At 43.0% G+C, this 6,000-nt stretch overlaps 1 protein-coding gene across 1 annotated transcript in view; it reads right to left on the bottom strand.

Annotated features, from left to right (window-relative positions):
* Nucleotides 1–6,000, bottom strand: part of FLT3 (fms related receptor tyrosine kinase 3) — a gene marked incomplete at both ends in the record, with an annotated part of 102,495 nt that overhangs the window by 96,316 nt on the left and 179 nt on the right. The gene's annotated exons all lie outside the window — the stretch shown is intronic.

The following is a 6,000-nucleotide window of genomic DNA, read 5'->3' on the forward strand; positions in this document are numbered from 1 at the left end:
CCTCCTGTCTCGACATCCCAGCACTAGAATTATAGGCATACCGGTCTTTTTTTTTTCTTCTTTTTTTCCAGTACTGGGAATGGAACCCAGGGGCATTCTACCTCTGAGCTACACTCCCAGCCCTATTTTTTTATTCTTTACTTTGAAACAAGGTCTCACTAAGTTGTGGAAGGCCTCACTAAGTAGCTGAGGCTGGCTAAGAACCTGCAACCCTCTTGCTCAGCCTTTCAAATACTGGGATTACAAGTGTGCGCCACCATACCTGGCTGGCACGCCCATCTTATTTATTTATTTATTTATTTATTTATTTATTATTTATTGCAGTACTGGGGATGGAACTCAGGGGCGTTCTGCCTCTGAGTGACAATCCCAGCCCTATATATATATATTTTTTTTATTCTTTATTTTGAAACAGGGTCTCATTGAGTTGCAGAGGGCCTCATTAGGTAACTGAGGCTGTCCACGAACCACAATCCTCCTCTCTCAGCCTCTCAAAGGCTGGGATTACAAGCATGTGCCACCTCCCCCAGCTATGGCATGTCCATCTTTTTTTGTTGTTGTTTTGTTTGTTTGTCTTATTTTGTTTGTTTTTGGAGGGTTGTTTTGTTTTGTTTTGTTTTGTTTGATGGTACTGGGGTTCCTGGAAACCCTTCTACCTCCAGGCTACACTCCCAGACACCTATTTTATATATTTTTATGTGGAAACAGGGTCTCTTAAGCCAGCGCGGCTGGCTTCGAACCTGCGCGATCCTCCTGTCTCCGCCTCCCAAGCACGGGGATTACAAGCGTGCGCCACCGCGCCCGGCTGGCATGTCCATTTTAAATGTTTTCTTTCATTTATAAAAGGTAGATCAGATCACTTTTTTTTTTTTTTTTTTAGTATTGGGGCATTTTTTCCTTTGAATCCAGGGGCATTCTACTTCCAAGCTAAACCTCCAACCCTATTTTTCTTTCTTTATTTTGAAACAGGGTCTTGCGAGGTTGATGAATTACACTACTTGCTGAGTCTGTCCTCCAATTTGTGATCCTCCTGTCTCTGCCTCCCAAATACTTGGATTACAGGCGAGCACCACCATACCTGGAATTAGATCTGAGGTTCACTAATGGAAATATTGCCATCAACTCTGTATATAAATGAATATACCAATGGCAATCTCAATACTCTGTATTGGGAAGAGGAAAATGGGGAGGCAGGGGAGAGCACCACGTGTTCTGTGCGTGTAAGTCATTGTCAATATGATTTCCATGATGATGTGAGACTATAATGCACCAATAAATGCATATTAAAAAATAAAGTAGAGAGCTGGGTGTGGTGGCACACACTGTAATCCCAGCATTGGGGAGGCTGAGACAGGAGGATCGTGGTTCGTGGACAACCTCAGCTACTACTTAGTGAGGCCCTTTGCAACTCAGCGAGACCCTGTTTCAAAATAAAGAATGAAAAATAGAGCTGGTGGTGTAGTTTTCCACGGGTTTCATCCCTAGTACCACAAAAAATAAGAATAATAAAATAAAAATAAATAAACTAGAACTAGACATGGTGGCACATGCTTGTAATCCCAGTACTTGGGAGGCTGAGACAGGAGGAGTGGAAGTTCTCAGCCAGCTTCAGCTACTTAATGAGGCCCTCTGCAACTTATGGGGGTGTAGCTCTGAGATAGAATGCCCCTGGGTTCAATCCCAGTACCGCAAAAAAGTTGATTAATTTTAATTATTAAAAAATAAAGGTTGAAGCCGGGCGTGGTGGCGCACGCTTGTAATCCCCGCGCTTGGGAGGCGGAGACAGGAGGATCGCGCAGGTTCGAAGCTAGCCCCGTGTGCTGGCTTAGGAGACCCTGTTTCCAAATAAAAAAATGCAAAAATAGGTCTGGGAGTGTAGCCCGGAGGTAGAAGGGCTCCCAGGAACCCCAGTACCACCAAAAAAATAAATAAATAAATAAAGGTTGAGAGGTAGTCATGGTGGTGGATACTTTTAATTCCAGTAGTTGGGAGGCTGAGACAGGAGGATCACTAGTTCAAAGTCAGCCTCAGCTACTTTGTGAGGCTCTCAGTAACTTAGTGAGACCTTGTTTTCAAATAAAAATAGGGCTGGTGGTATACACCAGAGGTAAAAGGCCCTGAGTTCAAGCCCTAGTACTACAAAAGGGTGGGGAGGAATTGATCCCAATTAACCTAAGAGGATAATTTACTAGAGACAGATGTAATCTAAGTCCAAATGATGGCAAGAAGCAGAACTGGTCTTCTAGAGGTGGAAGGGACTTTACCATGAGGTCACAGGGCTGGTCTTCCATCCCATCCAAGCCAGTCTTTCCCCAGCATCTTTTCCCTTCACCCGCTCCTGACTCACCCCTACTTGGACTAGCAGTTCACAAGAGGGCAAATATAGTAAGATAAGAAACAAAGGCACAGGATGGAGACCACACTGTGTAACTCCGGGCTCTGATATGAATTTTCTGACACTTAATGCAAGAGATAGTATCATAGTTATTGAAATACTAGAATACTCCTCTCTTGCCAAATCAGTGCATAACGCAGATGAGACCACCAGGAACAGCTCCCCATCCTTCTAATGCCACTTAGAAGCTTCATCACTATGAAAGGTAGTGTTTTTGATATAAGGAAGATGGAGATGTCACCTTAAAACTCAAGGAAGTTTTATTTATTATTATTATTATTATTATTATTATTATTATATATTTTTGGTGGTACTAGGAATGGAACCCAGGGGCTTTCTACCTCTGGGCTATCCTCCCAGACCTATTTTATATTTTGTTTGGAAACAGGGTCTCACTAAGTTGCTGAGAGCCTCACTAAGTAGCTGAGGCTGGCTTCGAACCTGCGCGATCCTCCTGTCTCAGCCTCCCAAGCACGGGGATTACAAGCGTGCGCCACCACGCCCGGCTGGAAGTTTTAAAAATTTAGTTTGGTACTACGTGCTGAACCCAGGAGCTTCTACCTCTGAGCTACTGCAGACGCATCCCTTTTTTATTTTGAAACAGTGTGTTGTTAATTTGCGGAGTCTGGCCTTAAACCTATCTCCCAAGTACTGGGATTATAGCTGTGTGCCACTATGCCTGGTTTAAGAGTCGGGCATGGTGGCGCATGCTTGTAATCCTAGCATCTGGGAGGCTGAGACAAGAGGATCACAGTTCCCAAACAGCCTCAGCTACTTGGTGAGGCCCTTTGCACCTAGTGAGACCAGGTTTCAAAATAAAGAATAAAAAATAGGGCTGGGGGTGTAGCTCAGAGGTAGAATGCCCCTAGATTCAATCTCCAATACCACAATAAATAAATAAATAAATAAGAATTTAAAGCTTTTAACATTTTAAGGTCCTCACTTTCTCCTCTCTTCTTCTTCCTCCTCCTCCTCCTCCTCCTCCTCCTCCTTCTTCTTCTTCCTCTCTCTCTCTCTCTCTCTCTCTCTCTCTCTCTCTCTCTGATGCTAGGGATGGAACCCAAGGGCATTCTACCTTTGAGCTATACTCCCAGCCCTATTTTGTATTCTTTACTTTGAAACAGGGTTTCATTAAGTTGCAGAGGGTCTCACTAAGTAGCTGATGCTGGACACTGAACCCAGATCCTCCTGTCTCAGCCTCCCAAGTACTGAGATTACAAGCATATACCACCATGCCTGGTTTAGGTCCTCACTTTTAAACTTCTCACTTTCTCCAAGAAAATCTATAATCCCAAGCCTTCCATACGCTGCTAGTGGGAAATTTAAACTAGTACAACTCCTTTGGAAATCTGTTTGACCACATCTACCAAAGCTAAATATACTCCTCTGTAATACAAGAATCTACGTCTGGGTATAATCCTAAGAGAAAAAAGTGTTCACTTCAGTGACATTTATAAACATGCAAATCAAAAACAACTTAGAAACAGAATGGATAAATTCCTTAGAAACAGAATGGATAAATAAGTTGGAAGTATATTCATACCAAAAATGGCAACAAGCAATATTAAGAAAAAGAACCACTGCTATAGAAAACAAGGTGGAATATTATCATGACAATGTTGAGTAAAAAAAGATGGACATAGGGGTTACGAGGGGCAGCTCAGTGGTAAAGCACTGGCCCAGCATGCTGCAGGTCCTCGGCTCCACCCCCAGAACTAATAGCAATCAGAACAATTATTATTATTACTACTACTATTGAAAAAAGAGGACATAATAATGGTTTGGTTTACATGAACTTCAAAGACAAGCAAAATTAACGTATGGTATTATAAGTTAGAAAATAAACTGAGCTGAGCATGGTGGCACTTGTAATCCCAGCATTCAGGAGGCGGAGATCGGAGGATCATGGTTCCCAGACAGCCTCAGCTACTTAGCGAGGCCCTTCACAACTCAGAGAGACCCTGTTTCAAAAAATAAAGAATGAAAAAAATAGGGCTGGGGGTGAAGCTCAGAGGTAGAATGCTCCTGGGTTCTATCCCTAGTACCGAGAAAAAAAAAAAGAAAAAGATGTGATGGCACACACCTGTAATCCCAGTATTAGAGAGGCCGAGACAGGAGGATGGTAGGTTCAAGGCATTATTAGGTTCAAAATTATAACAAGATCCTGTTTCAAAATAAAAATTAAATAGGGCTGGGGATGTAGTTAAGAAATAAGCCAGGCATGGTGGCAGGTGCTTTTAATCCCAGCATTCGGGAGGCTGAGACAGGAGGATTGCAGTTTGCTGCCTCAGCTACTTTAACAAGGCCCTTTACAACTCAGTGAGACCCTGTTTCAAAATAAAGAATAAAAAATAGGGCTGGGGCGTATAGCTCGGAGGTAGAATGTCCCTGGGTTCCATCCCCAGTACCACAAAAAAAGAAAAAAGAAAAAAGAAATAGAATGTCCCTGGGCTCAACCCCAAGTACCCCCCAAAATAAAAAGTCAAAATAATGGCTATCTTTGAGCCAGTATTGACTGACAGAGGGTGGAACTAGAGTTGCTCTGTATCTTGATCCTATAGCGGTTATGGGTACATTCATATGTGAAAACTAGTGAAGTCATACTCAAGATTTGTGCGTATTTAAAGAAAAAGAATTGTATGTATTTACTGTACACCAATTACACTTCGTTTAGAAAAATCTGAACTGAGGGGGATGGGAGAAGGAGAAGAAAAAATTTTAAAAATGAAAAAAGAAAAATCTGGAGACATACAGAATTTTCCGAGCTCTTTCCTAAATATAAAAGAATTCAATGCAGTTTAAATGTAGTCACAAGCACTGATCTTTCATGAGCTCTACTACTGAGCTACATCCCCAGTCCCCTTTGATGCCTTTAGAAAACCTTGTAAGCTATTGAAAAGGGTACAAACACCATACATAACAGAAGCTAACTTTTTATATTAATAGAATATAAGAAAATATACTGTGCTATACCTTAGAGATGGACGCATTTACCAACCAGGAAAGATGAATGTTCAAGACATGCAGAATGCCCTTTGCTTTTTCTCTTTATTTTACAGTTCTTACTCTATAATTCTGAATTTTTTTGGGGGGGGGGGGAGAAGGAGCTACTAGAAAGAATTCTTGCTTGTCTATGCTGCAAATATTTTCTCTATTTACCACCTTCAGAGACTTCAAGTTGGAGCCCCAGATTTTGGAACTGAAGGGGATGCAGCCCTCCCTGGGCACACGGGCAGAGGCCAGGGTAGGGGTGGTGAATTCCGGTCCCAAGGTTGCAGACCTAGGACAGGGACCAGAGCTCCCGGGCGCCCAGAGCGGTCAACCCAAATTCGAGCCGCCCTTCTCATCTTTCCGAATAAAAAGCTAACCCGAACCAAAGAGGAAAGGCGTTTTCTCCCCAGTCACACTATGCTACCCAGCAGGTTATTCGGAGGACAGACGTCGGAGTCCTTGAAAACCCCACTGGGGTTCACTCCTGGGATGAGAAGAGGGGGTAGGCAGCGTTTAACACGTAAATCCGTTCGCATCATATTTCCAGAGTAACTATTCTTCGATCCCACCGCAATTAGGCGAAGGTGGGGTGCGTTACTGGGGCGCCCTGGCTT

Source organism: Muscardinus avellanarius (assembly GCF_963383645.1).
Source record: "Muscardinus avellanarius genome assembly, chromosome: 2".
NCBI lineage: Eukaryota > Metazoa > Chordata > Mammalia > Rodentia > Gliridae > Muscardinus > Muscardinus avellanarius.